The following is a 15,318-nucleotide window of genomic DNA, read 5'->3' on the forward strand; positions in this document are numbered from 1 at the left end:
TCTCATTATTTTACTCTATTTGTGGCTATGACTGCATGTATAAAGCAATGCAGCAACTTTCCACTCTGGTTAAGGTCCCATTCACTTTCCCTGCGTTTGGCTATCCATGTTGCTGTGAATAAACATTTTAACAGCTATCTCTGTGTGAAAACGATGATCCAAACAGCAATCTATGCAACGTTAGCGGTTTTACATGCTGTGTAAATGTAAACGTTACAAAATTGTTTGTGCAGGCAGTTAAAGTTATTGTCTGTAAGATTTCCATGTAGCTGATTGTCTAGAAAGTGCCTTTCTTTAAATAAGTGAGTTAAAACAATGTTGATTGAGCATATGACCCACTGATGAAAGCGCTTGTATTTGCTGCTTTGTCAAGCAATACAATCTGAGTGTCTGCGGCGACTTTGCCACCCTAAATTTAAATAGAGCGCACAGTAGAGCGTCAGTCAGCATGGGTTGGTTTCCCCCTTCGGCCCCAGGTGGAGCTCGTCACTGCCGATTATGTTGCGTTCCACTGTACTCAGAAATTGGGAACTTCCGAAAAGGAAAGATGCAAAGAAACGGTTCGTTTATCGGGCGCCTACATTTCATTACTAATGACTCACAATGGGGGACCAACAGACAAAGAAAGAAGACCGTTCAACTTCAAGTCCAAATAAAAATAAACAAAAAAATAAACTCCCACACCCACAAGAAGACCGAGCTGATGCCAGCTGAGATCAGGACGTTTACGTGTAGCAGGCCATACAAGGTACTGCATGTATGTGCATCTAAACAGTGGCTTTCTTGTGTCTAAGTATGTTAAGTGAAAAATTTAATTATCACACATCCAAGGTGCACACTGGAATGCTATGTAAGATTGACCTCATTCCCATGGTGGGCATTTTCAACTTCATTACATGGAATAGAAAACTTTACCCAGAAGGACATGGACACTGAAAAATGGATGTTGGAATTATGCCAAACAAGCTCACTAATATAAATGTAGACCTAGTCTGTAGTCTAAGGAGTCAAAGAAAGGATGACATTGTCTTTCCCTGCTGTATAAGTCACTTCTAAATTAGGGTTTCGCATATTTTTACATCATCTCTTTTTGCAATTTTAGGTTGAAAAATAGGTTAGTAAAAGCATTTCTGAAATGTCTACTCCCGTCATATGTATTCTGAGGAGACATCTAATACATGCTGGTCTTTAGAGTGCTATAAGGATAGGCTGGGTGCTTCCCGAACCCTGCCTAAGCAATTTTTTTTTATCTGTTATGACAGTGTATTTATAAACCATTTGTAAATAGGGAAGAAGACCACAGAAGACCAAGAAACACAAGAAGACCGAGCTGATGCCAGCTGAGATCACACGTCAACCTCCAGCGGATTCGGCAGCTTCGGGGTTAACTGCAACTTGCCATCCCAGACCTGCTCACCCGCTCCCACTTCGGGCCGGCTTGTGCCGCTAACCTTCGGGAGAAGGCAGCAGCAACACAAACAACCCCCTTATTTTATCAATAAAGGGCGTACATTTTGTATGGCCTCAAGAGTTTTTCTTCCCTGCACTTTCTGATGCCCAGGTTGGTTCAGATGTTAGCACCGTTAGCCATGTTGTGTCAGCAAATACGGTTAGCAGTGAGACGCCACACTCGGGTCGGAGGGGATGCTTATCCCTTCCCTCCCCGGGTGAGGCGAATAAGGGGAAAGTGGTGCGTGCTGGACGCTCTTCCTCCCTCTCCACTTCATCAGCTAAGGTTGTATCACATTCTGCCTCAGTGGCTAGTAGGGTGTTTGTGTCACATTGGTTAGATTGATTGCTATCGCTACGTGGCTAACCATGCTAATACGGGCAACAGTGCTCATGCAGACAAGATGGCTTCACTATGGAAAACATCGCGCCTCCACGATAGCCTCGGTAAATAATCCCGCTAGCTGCGGTAGCACTGTTGACCGTGTTAGCACGATTAGCCACTTTAGCTAGCCGCTGCCTCCCTGCCGCTATCATCTCCACGGCTGTGCTTGTCCCGACACAGCCCGTATCTTCATGGATGTATTAGCTCATCTTAGACTAAACTGTTATCAGTGTGGACTGGAGCACGTGAAAGCATCGCACAGGCTAGAGCTGCCAATCTACCGATGTCACATAGTCGACACCTGCCTGCAATTACATCTTACCGCCAAAGCTGCAGCTAGAAACAACCTAACTCAAATCGTACGGACCACAACTTTAAGGCTGTGTATGCAAACATCTTGTCTAAGCTCTGGCACTGTGTTGTAAATCACACTTAACCTAAACCTGCGTTGTGATCTCTCACATTACCCATAAAAGGGTAGTGCACTGATTTTACACATTAAGTTCAGTTTATTCGCCATGAGTAGTAGTACTGAAAACAGCTGTATAATGTCTTCCATGGCTCTTAAGGGAGCTGTTCAATATTTGAAAAAATAACCCTGATGCTGTTATCAAGGTTAATATTTTTGCATTACAAATTGGAGGTGTGGGGATATGGAAGTGCAATAGTAAATTGCTGGAGTACCCCTCTAATGACTCTCCACACTCTCCAGAGGATATGAATAAAGTTATTTTAAAGGTGAACTCCACCGATTTTACGCATCAAAATGTGTTAACAGGTGTGGAGGAGTACTAATGCATACAGTACAGGCCAAAAGTTTGGACACACCTTCTCATTCAAATGCGTTTCCTTTTAGTTTCATGACTATGTACATTGTAGATTCTCACTGACGGTATCAAAACTATGAATGAACACATATGGAATTATGTACTTAACAAAAAAGTGTTAAATAACTGAAAACATGTCTTATATTTTAGATTCTTCAAAGTAGCCACCCTTTGCTTTTTTATTAATAAGGGAAAAAATGCCACTAATTAACCCTGACAAAGCACACCTGTGAAGTGAAAACCATTTCAGGTGACTAGCTCATGAAGCTCATTGAGAGAACACCAAGGGTTTGCAGCGCTATCAAAAAAGCAAAGGGTGGCTACTTTGAGGAATCTAAAATATAAGACATGTTTTCAGTTATTTCACACTTTTTTGTTAAGTACATAATTCCATATGTGTTCATTCATAGTTTTGATGCCTTCGGTGAGAATCTACAATGTAAATAGTCATGAAAATAAAGAAACACATTGAATGAGAAGGTGTGTCCAAACTTTTGGCCTGTACTGTATGTGAAAAAAGTTGTGTAAGGCATTTTGTGGCTTCAGGGGGAGCTTTGGGAAATATATGGTTCTGTTGCATCGATTATATGTCCATCGTGAGTCACGCTCTTTTTAAATGCTGTTTCATATGCTACACTTTGCCCATTTTCCATTGCTGCCTATGACTGAAGTTACCTATAATTGACAAAACTTGACATTGTGAGTTAATGTATTAGAATGCCACTTTTAAAGACATTTAAAATCTTTTAGCTCCGATAGGTATAGTAGCTGCATTGGAAAAATCTCACCGTGACCTATCTTTAAGTTGCAGGAATAACAAAAGACTATCTGCAGCAGTTTTCTTATTTGAGCAGTGCTTTTCTGTTTTATGGTTGAGTTTCCCTTTAAATGAAGAAGAAAACCTGGTTGACAAGCATGTCAATGTCATGTTTTTCATAATTAGAGCACAACCTTATTTGGATGGAGTCAGTGGAAACTTGCAATGACTTCAGTAATTATCCACAAAATGTACTTGTGCATTAAGATCTGGTTTGCTAAACGTCAAGTTATTAATTTAACAAAACAAACAGTTTTAGTGTTTTGTTTTGAGAAATTTTTTGACAAGATATTGGACTTTAACACAGGAGATCACGGTTAAGTTTCCTGTTTCAAACCGACAGTCAACTTTATTTTTTAAACCATGAGCACAATGTTTCCCTAACCTTAACCACAGGTTTATTATTGTAACTAAGATGACAAAGGTCCCCTCACTTTAACAAAGTAGGATTTGTAACGTCCTAAGGCACAGACAAATGATGTCGCCCTGCCGACAGAGTCGTCAGATCAGAAAACGCGTCTATGTTGCTATGGACAAACAAAGAAAAGCCTGGTACCTCGACAGTATAATAATAATAATAATAATAATAATAATAATAATAATAATAATAGTGCCTTGGATGCCTGGGATCAGTGCCACAGGAAGTGTCACAGATTATCGGTTTATGAACAGAAACCTCCACCATGTGTAAACCCAGCCTCTGAGCCTCTGTCTCATGTCTGGATTTCTTCCTTCCTTCTCTTTCACTCTCCTTTTTCCCCCTGACTTTTTCTTTTCTTTCTTTTCTCTTTTCAGACGGCCTTTTCTAGGAAATCACAGGCTTTCAGGGAGCAAGTAACTCCTGCCAAATGAGACAGCCACAGCTGCACATCCCTGGCCTGATTTCCCTTCTGCACAGGTGAACTAAATTTTGACCAAGGTTACGACGGGTGACGGTAATCATACATCATTTGGTGGATATGGACGGTTTTCAGGGAAGCTTGAACGAGGTCGTGAGGTCACTGGAGGGAGGTTTAATGAATGCCAAATTATCCTCTCTGCCACCGCCGCCCTCAGGGAGGCGGATGTGTCATGCACACACACACACACACACACACACACACACACACACACACACACACACCGATGATAACTGTGTCTGTTCCTCATTGTCCTCTCTGCTCTTTGCCCTGCGGGTGCAAACCTTGCGCATTTGGTGGTGCTCCTGTTATGTTTCCAGTTAGGAGGGCTTTGTTTGCATGTGCGTATGGTTTTGGTTAGGGAGGAGTCATGCATGGGTTATTCGGGGCAAGCACAACAGCTGCTCCGATTTATGAATAGGGAAATAGAAAGATGTGAAATCATTTGATTGACATGACAAGAGGGCAGCGAGGATGCAGGGCAGGTAGCGTCCTGGAAGTTCACTTACTAAGGACGAAATCACACAAAGAAATAACATTGGAGAAATAAACCCATTATGCTCAAAGCAAAAGATGATTTATAGCTCATAATCAAATGGAAAACATGTGGAAAACTATATCCTTGTGTCTTAATTTGCCGTGCAAACTCAAGAACACAGCATGTCGTTTTTGGTTTGGATGTTAAGCAGCAATTGCATGATGATAAATCCAGAAATTCTCCTTCAGTTGGACTTACTTCCACCATAAACTTATACACAATCTAATAACACATGACCGAGAATAAATGTTTTTTCTACGAGCAGAGTTCCTGTTTACATTTTGAATTGATTATAAATGAAAGTGATTGACTCCAGGGATGATTGCAGCTAGCGTGACTTCATCCAATACAAGGATTTGCTGATGATATAATATGATGTCAGTGTGGTGGAAGGGATCAAACACTGGCCGGGCTAGCTCAGCATATTTCAGTATTCACTTCTTATTTCATCATTTTATGTTTCAGCAGATTTCAGCAGCAGCAGTAGAATAACCATCTCTCTCCCTTAACAGAAAGCTATAAAATGTTCCCCTTTCCCTACCAGCGGTGGTCCTGTGGGCCGGCATACATTTGCATGTATACCTTACTGCCCTTTTTGTGTCATTTTTAAACACTGATCTGGAATGTATTTGGTCAAATAAATATTTAAGTATATTTAAAGATTTTTTCCCCCGTAGTTTGACTTGTCGATGGAGTATATGCAACATTTCTAATCCACCATAACTCCACTGGGAGGTATGTTTGTTTCACAAAATCAAATTCAGAATCAGGGATACAGTGAAACTCAACTCTTTACAACCTAAAGCCATAAACCGCTTTTGGGAAGGAGCATTAATGAGGGCTTTTGTGAGGTCAAATAATTGATATTTATCTGATGATTCATGGGGGTCTGAATTTATTCACATTTGGAAAATGTCGACACATTCCTTTTAGAGAGAAAAACGAATCCATTATTGTATAAAATGATGAAGTTGAAAATGTAACAACAGGGTATGTGATGTCTTTCTGGCTGAAGAAGAATTTGTGGTTAATTATTAAAGCAAACAATGTTTTCCTTGGTACACTGTGAGAGATAAAGTTGCATCACAAGCTTGATGTTGATGTTGAAATTTGGTGTCAGTTCGCTGCACTGAATTAAAACGCTTCTACAGGCTGTTAGTAAAGCCCTCACAGTCAGACAGGTAATGAGATAAGTAGGCCACTTTGCAAGAACAGTGTGAACAGGTGTTTCTGTGTCCTGGGCACATTTGTAAGCAGTTAGTGACAGATGTGCTCTGTGAGATGTACAGCGTTCATGCTATGTGTAGTCCACAGCTTCTCATTTCAGGTCATCGCAACAGTGGAAACACAACCTAGTCTCTCTGACGGGTTAACTTAAGTTGTAATGCCTGGATCATGCAGATGCAAATGTCTGAGGAGAGACAATGTGATGAATTCTCAGCTGAGAGGGAGAAGTCGATATTATACAACATTCCTCCTCCAAAAAGTGCACAGGGTCACAGCATTTTTTCATTAGGGATCAATATATATGTCATGTATTGCTACAAAACAAACCTGAAGTAAAAGTAAATTGAACCCAAGCCTGTACGGCATGGTGAGATATAAGTTGCATTATTTTATATTTGTTTATTCAGTGTAAATCTAAATATAAGATGTTAGCATTGATATTTATGCTTCTATTATATATTGTTTCCTATTATACTTTTTAATATATTAAGTTGTTTTTTTTCATAATGGAAGTGAACTGGAGAAATCTTCAAACCCACTCCACTTTGAAGATCTACTACTCTGTATACTTTCAGCTACAGCCTTTGATTAAACTTTAAATGGGTCACGGGACTTTGAATTAATAAACATGTATTCAGGTGTATCCTTTTCTAAGTTTATAATGGGTGTGTATTGTGCAGCTTTATGTGTTTTACAAATACATTTCATACAGCAAAACGTAGACAAGTTTGTCCACTTTCACGAAATTTAAAAAAAATATGATATATAAATAAAAGAAATATGACAATGTTTTGAATGTTCTGCCTCAAAGCAACAAGAAAGCCCATTTAACTGTCTCATTGACCTTAAAAGGTGCACTATGAGTTCTTGCATTGTTTCAGCGCGATTTCATTTTTGTCTCAAATCGTAGGCATCTCACCTTGATCTGCTAGCTGCCTGCCCCCTGAATACCCTGTGAAAAAGCCCGGTCTCGTGAGACAACACAGGGGTCGTAAACGTCAAACAAACACTAGGGGCACAGGCTGTGCACCAAAATACAACAAACCACTCCAGCCAATCAACGACAAGATGGTTGGGGGAAGGGGTGGGGGTTAGTGGCAGTTAGTCATGACAGTTAAAGTGGTTACACACCAACCAGACGGCCGACACTCGGCAGAAAAGCCAGTGGAAATGATCAGTCCCGTCCCCGAGGTCCAAAAAAACTGCCTCGGGACACACTGAGGCGACACCGACTTGAGAAACGTAATACGTCTCCATAGCAGCAGGCGGCGCTACTCTGTATTGTTGCCCAAGAAATGAAAACCGGCAGCTGATTGGACAAACGTGTCACATGGGTTTGTTTTCTCCGGAAATTCAAAGCCAGACTGTCATGGCGGCCGTTCAGAATACGATCTCATATTGTACTAAAATAGTTCACTGAAACATGTTTCTGAAAACATTTTAAGCGAGAAATAGGCCATGCAGTTGCTGAATCTGTCTTCATTTCAGCTCAACAAAGGTCAGTTTAAATGATTTTCGTCAGATTTTGAGAGACTCTAGTCACCTCATTCCGCTCGCCATTTCCGGGTGAGTCCCGACTGCCCTGCCGCCGACTGAACATGTCAGGTCGGCCCAAATGAACGCCGACAGCCCCTCAGACTGACGACAGCACGGGACACACCGAACAGATTCGAGTCACTGACCTCGCCAGATTGTCCCAACGGCCGATAATCGGTCCTGTGTGTCCCGGGCTTTACGGAAACATGAGGGGAGGGGCGAGCTTGCTCTGTTTTGTTTGGTATTTACTTGGAACGTCAACAGAAGTGACGTCATGCAGGAACTCATAGTGCACCTTTAATGTTACTTTGGCATCGACAAATTTGAGCAAAACACAAATGTGGGGACTTAAACTGTAATTTTTAACTGTAGCTACACAAGTAACATGTCTACATCTTCAGCAACGTCTCCTGACGTTTTAGAAGAGAAATCTCAATGAGTCTCCTCTTCTCCTCTTTTGCTTTCTCTCCTACTTGTCCCCTCTACTTGTCACCTCCCCTCCTCTCCTCTCTTTATGACTTTGTCTCCTCTTATTTTTCCCATTTTACTTTAACTTTAGCTTATAATTCACATCCTTTCACATCTTACACATCAGTTGACACTTCAATTTCATTTTAGCTGATACACCAAAATAGTTGTCGAAAGACCAAAATGTTCTTATGAAACCATTCACCACAATGTGACTGTGCTTCCAGTGAACACCACTAGCTTTTACAGTAAAACCTCATGACTCAACCACTGGGCCTCAGATTTGAACCAAATAGTTGACTCCTTACATCACTTTCACTTGCAATGACGTTGTTAGGTACATATTTAGACTATATTTATACTTAAGAGGAAGAAACTTTAAACTGCCAACTAAAAAAGTGGGAACTTAATTCAGCCCACAATACAGTCGGATTTTAACTTCAAGATCATGTGTGTCGTATTATAATAATGGCTATTAGTGATGAACAATATTGTAAGAAAGTGGTAAAATATATCAGCAGATGGTCAGCTTAATATCCCTTCCTGTGCAGTAGATAACTTTGGTACTCGTTAGATGCTCGATTTGAATCAATGAAGAAAAGAAAAAAAAGCGCTGAAGGCTAAAGTTTAAATCTTCCTATCTCCCTCTGCCAAACAAATCGCAGATATCAGCTGGAGTTGGTGGGGGAACAGAAACTGTATTTAAAATGTAAAATCAAAAAGTAATGGATCAGAGTTGAACCCAGTTCTCACACAGACAACCAACAACAAACATACTGCCTCAGATACAGCTGTTGTTTTACTGAAAAGCCTGAAAACCTTCAGAAATGTGCTACTTTATTCAAGAAAGTTGGAATTTTAGTTAGGCTGCCATATTCAGACAAGCTTCATTTGCAAAAATAAAGCAGAGTATTGTCCTCATTGGCTAGTAATTGAAGTATAATTGTCACATGTTTACCAGCAGACATTATGGTAGAGTCTCAATTAATTAGGCCTAAAAAGGAACTAATGAGACCAAAGAAAAAAAAAGTATTAGGCCAATAATGGAACACAGCAGCAAGATTTTAAATAACCATTGTTCCTGTGATGAACTGGCAACATGTTCAGGGTGTACTCAACCTCTTGCCAAGTGCATGCTGGGATATAATCGCAACCTGAATAAGATAATCAGTGTAGAGATGCATGAATGAATAAATAACTTAATCATCTTGTCAATGACAATTCTGTAGCTGTAGTGCAGTCTAAGGTATGTTGGGTTGTTTAAGGAAGAGGAAGAAACACAAGGAAGAATTGGAAGAAAAAAAATCAGTCAGAGTAACGGCTCTTAACTGGTTTTGTTTATCTTATAGGTGAAAACTGATTGTCTGAGGTGGGTAGGTGGGCTAACAGTATCCAGCAATCAAACAAATGGGTTAAATGCACTGTTAGACTGCAGAACATGTATTTACACTGAGGATACCTGTAAGCATTCCAGTGAAGTAGGTTTAATGACAAAAAAACAAAAGAAAGTTCAAACATTTACAGCACTTTAGTTTTATGAGCTAATAAACTCATACTGCCTTCTGTACTAGTTAACCATTTGATTGATACACAGAGACCATGACTCTCATACAACACACAGAGAGAGAGAGAGAGAAAAAAAAAAAAAAAAAAGAGAGAGAGAGAGAGAGAGAGAGAGAGAAAGGAGGGCTGTCTGTTTCAGTCTGACCTCCTCTTCCACCTCCAAAGCCACCACGTCTGTTTGTGTCATATTTCTGGGTTTCCAATGCGATCAGGCAGCCTGGTGGCAAACAGTGCCTTGGCCTAAACATACCCGCTGTTGCTACCAGCCATTTAACATGACAGCGGGCCACAAAAGAATAAAGGTCTGACATGTACAGTATGTGCCAGGAGTAGATGTGGGTGAGATAAAAAAAAAAAAAAAAAAAAAAAAAAAAAAAAAAAATGACAAGATAAATCTGCGATGTGTGTTGTATCGGGGTGTGGTTGTGAGCATCTTGAGGCACTTCAAGTTTTTGTATAGCCAGAATCATTGAAGTCTGTGTGTGTGTGTGTGTCTGTGTGTGTGTGTGTGTGTGTGTGTGTGTGTGTTCTTCAAAGCAGCTAGAATTTCCAGTTAATGTTCACTTCAAAACTAGCCTGACAAGCCAGACCCACATCAAGATGTTGGGTCTGGGAACTCCCCATTGGCAGGGCTCAATCCGAGGGGCGGGATAAACAGCTGTCTTTCAGATTCTCTCTGCACGTAATAGGATAGTGCTACAACCAGGCAGAGCTACAAAGAAGGTAGCAGAGCTAGTTGATAGATTAAACTTCTGCCGTATCCGGTCGGAAAATCTCAGAACACATCTTCCTTTTTTAAGAATGATTTCAGTGCCGTTCTTTGTTCTTTTCTCAAAGAAAAGCTGAACTCCAAGTCTTCCAGAGTCACGGCCAAAGCCGATTCAAAAGACAGCTGTTCCCAGCAGCAGCAGCCATAAGCCCGCCCACCGACTCTATACACGATGTGATTGGCCCGGCCAGAGTTTGGTTTTTCCAGCTCACAAGCCAATGGAGAGTTGCTAGACCCCCTGGCTGCAAATTACATTTGCTGCCGCTAGGGTGCGTCTAGATTTCTAGGCTACTTCAAAGCCACACACTCACACACGCCGCCTTACATGTCCCCATCTGTGTAACATCTCTTGTGCCTCTAAAAGCCACCACTTACATCCTTAGTGACGTGTGTGTGTGTGTGTGTGTGTGTGTGTGTACATACGTGCCTTTATGCGTGTGCATGCTTATTGGACGAATGAGAGTCTCTGTGTGTGCGTGTGTCTGTCTCTCAGTTATATAGCGTCAGAGTCAGAGCAAGACAGCTGCAGATGTTGCAGGACTGCTGAATCCACAATTAAAAGCGCTGGAACACACACACACACACACACACACACACACACACACACACACACACACACACACACACACACACACACAGTACAACAAGACTGATTAATCATTCACAGGAATAACAGATGTGGTTTGACTGGTGTGTGTGACTAGTCTCTGTGTTTTTGAGATTATTGTCAGCGTCTTTCCAAAGTTGAACCTGTCAACAGACTGATGAGTGAACACATCATTGCTAAATATAGGACATTTATTTATGTTAACACAATATTCTGTTCCGAGCAGTGTAACATCTCAGTTATTTCGCTTAAGTAGTAAATAGTCGTGCATTCAAAACTTTACTTAGGTAGAAGTATTTGCATTAAAAAATTCTTAAATAACCAAAGGTAAAAGCACTTATTATCTCATTATGCAGAATGGCCCATTTCAGAATGATATATATTATATTACTGTAGTACAACTACTGATGCATTCATGTGTATCAATGTAATGTTGCATCTGCTAAAGGTGGGAGTAAATTTAACTACTGTTCGAACTGCAGGGAACCTTAACCTATAGTAATACATCATTTATTATGTTGGTTAATTTAAAAAAATAATAATCTAACTAATGCTCTGAAACTGTAAAGTAACTTTTACCTGCTGTCAGATGAATGTAGCGCAGTAAAAAGTACAATATTTCTTGCTGAAATGCGCGCGCACACACACACACACACACACACACACACACACACACACACACACACACACACACACACACACACACACACACACACACACACACACACACACACACACACACACACACGTTTCCCGTCTTTCATATAGTCATTGTCGTGGTATGAATTATTAACTAATTGTCCTGGTTATATGAGTGATATGCGATGCAGCACGTGTCAGGCTTATTGTCTGGCTAATGTTACTACTTAAAAGCAGTCTTGAAATTCAGTAATGAGCTCACACTCCCTTTGTAGCTTCCCAATTCGACAATATCAATCTTCACACTTAAATGAGATGCTTTCATGTAATCACAGTTTTAGGTTAGGGAATCATGGCTGTACACAGTAGGTGACTTTTTTTTTTATTAATGTTCTTTTATTAGAATGACATGAAGCAAAACTGAATTGTTACTAAGTCCTGAAGCTCACGTGTTTCTACATATTTATGTTTTCATATTCCAGGACAACCCTGTCTCCTAGAAATTACATGTATATAGTATTAAGTTATTTGTGGTAACATAACTATACACAAGTTTAACAAGGCTGCAGTCATTACAAGTGGATTATGTATTTCAAGATCGGATATTTTGGCAGAAAAATAAATATTGTAAATTAACATTTTACCAATACATTCAGTAGCAAAATTTTTGCAACTTACCAGATGTTAATTCACAACATTCATGAATAGAAAATTTAACCGACCAGCATTATGTTTCCTCCAATACTTATTTACTGTTGCAAAGTAGTTGTATATACATGTAATTTCTGCAATGATTTGAGCAATGCTTGCCACATTACATCACTATGAACTGTATGTGAAATAGTTTACCTTCTGCCACAGTATGAGTTATGGATGCTGCATATCCGCAACTGCTGTCTTTTTCTTTGCTATTCTACAGGATTTTACGGTTATCTTCGCAAGTAACTTATTTCTTCTAGTTGACTGCTTCTGCAGGGGCTGCTTTTCGCTCGGCTAATTATGCTTCCTCTCCTCCACACTTTAGCCTGTGACCCAGAAATCAATTGAGCTCTGCCATCATCGAGGATGTTCATGAGAAAGGAGAGAGGAGGCTTCCCGAGGAGTGAGTAGAGTGAGGAACCTGTATCCAATGTGGAAGTTTGACCAGATGGCAACACCCCTTTGATCAGAATCGGTTTTCTGATTGGTCAGCTGATCTGATGGGACCGCAAAAGGAACAGCTGAGCTGCTGTGGAAACTACAGGAATAATAATTCCCTCCACAGCTCTAACATTATTCATGTTTATTCATAAAATACTTATTGGATTTGCATTTAAACTGAATCATGAATGAATCATGAAAACACTCTTGCAACTTGGACTGCTGTTTCTTAAGTAGCCAAGAGGCTTTTTTTCTCATTTTTTTTTTTTCTTTTTTTCTCTTTTCTTTTTTGTTTCTGTTCTAAGTGAATCTTGGCTCATTCAGGAAAATGTTGATCCAAAGATTTGTATTGTACAGCTGCACAGTCACGGTTATTATTAGTACAACTAGACAGTATCCAGGTGCTAGCTTTACACCAAAAATTCTCCTCCATACTCCATCCATCTCTTTCTCGCATTCCCATAGGGAGGAGCTAAGACACAAAGCAGCGACGAGAGTGAGTGGAGCGAGGGTGTCTCCCAGCCTCGCTGATCATCCTTGGCTGCTCACTCAGTGTATCTGAGCATTCGACTTTTCAAAAGCCTCATTTGCTGCCTCTCCCAGCGGCAGAGAGAACTTTTAAGTACACAGACTGCCAAATGTTGGACCTAATGCCAGGTTATGTCTTAGGCTTTGAATGATGAGTCTTTGGCAAGGAATTCTTGGCTGAGGTTGGCTTGTATTTCCCATTTGCTAGTCTCATATAGCTGCCCTAACGCATGCTTTGTCTATAATAATCCCTTCTGGCTCCCTGTTCTTCTGTGAAGCTAATTTTAATGCAAAAGCTGGGAAAAAAGGCCTGAAATACCACTTCAACATAATTTCAACAGACACACAAATATGTTTTAGTATTCACAGTCAGAAAGCACAAAATGAATAAATACAGATGATAAAACACTATATTGAAGAGCCATGTAAGGACACAAGTTATTGCAGAAATGGATGACACATCACTCTGTCTTCGTACAGGTTTTCTTTCAGACTTTTCTCATTTCAGTTGTAAAGACTAAACGTGTTCAAAATAATCTTAATGACAAATGCAGGCAATGACTGGATCAGAAGATTAGAATCATTAAACACTACACACACTGAATTATTTTATTTCCCGGCTGTACTCCCATCAAGCCTCCATTGAGGCACTAATTGAGGTTCAGGGTGATGGGAACCTATCATTGTTGCTCCATTAAATAATTATATCCAGCTTCTTTATTACTTCTACTGCTCTATACTTTCCTGATTCCTCCCTCAGCAACGCTTTAGACAAAAATAAACATCCTTTAGGCCAACTTCTTGCTCCCATCGCTCGTAAGTTTCCCGTGGGTGCTGCTTTGTTTCTCCTGAGCCTTCGCATATGTTTTTGTGATTATTCCTATCAATCGATTATAAGTTTGCATAAAACAAACCACAGCTACTGGCCTCTGCTGTGCATTCCTCTTCTGTCTTTCCAACCCCTCCCTCGTCAGCCAGACTTTTCATGCATAACAATGAGACAGCGTGTTTCTGTTCCCACCACTAACCCCTTTCTTAAATGTATTCAGACTTTTTTTCCCCCCTTCTCATTCACGAAATCCCCGCACTGTATGCATATTAAAATATGCTATGCGAGAGTGAGTTGAAGAAAGAAAAGGAATGCCACAAGAATGTGTGCATGCTTCTGAGCGTGTGCAAGAGACAGGGAGGATGTTAGAGCGTGAAAAGGAGGAAAGAGACAGCATGTGTGTCCTTAAGAGAGGATGTTCGAGTGGAGGAGGCAGAGGGAGGAGAGTTAGAGAGCAGAGTCGTATCGAGCTCAGTCCTCCCTCACTAGCTTGTTAATCTCCATGGACTTGACATTTGAAAACCTCCACCCCTCTCCCCTCCTCCTCACCCCTTATCCCCCAATAGCCCCTTACTCCCAGCGCAGTGATGTGTGTAAATCCAGCGCTACCACTGAATAGACCAAACTTCTCCTTGGCTCTAAATCCCTTCTGAAACCTGGTAGGACAACTATTTCTCAGTGGTAAAATTCACCTTGAACAAACGACTCTGGCTTAACATAGAAACTATAATACTGTAATAGGGGAAATTATGGGCAATGACATGCGGGTCATTTTTGGACATGAGCAGTGTTGCCTTCAAGCCCAGTGTCCCTAGGAATAACGTTCACATTGCAGATTCTGCAGGATCTAGTGTGTCATTTATATGGCGAAGCTAAGTGAGGGTGGGGAGGTCGGGTTGGTGCAAGATCAGAATTTGCATCTGTCACAGACTAATGTGCTTCTAACACCTACTGTAAAATGTCACTTGGACCATCCTGATTTGTGTTGAGGCGGGTTCCTACAGTCGGTTCTTTTTCTGTTTTTAAAGTGCTCATATTATGCTCATTTCAGGTTCATAATTGTATTTAGAGGTTGTACCAGAATAGGTTTACATGGT

The sequence above is a fragment of the Perca fluviatilis genome, chromosome 19 (assembly GCF_010015445.1).
Source record: "Perca fluviatilis chromosome 19, GENO_Pfluv_1.0, whole genome shotgun sequence".
Lineage (NCBI taxonomy): Eukaryota > Metazoa > Chordata > Actinopteri > Perciformes > Percidae > Perca > Perca fluviatilis.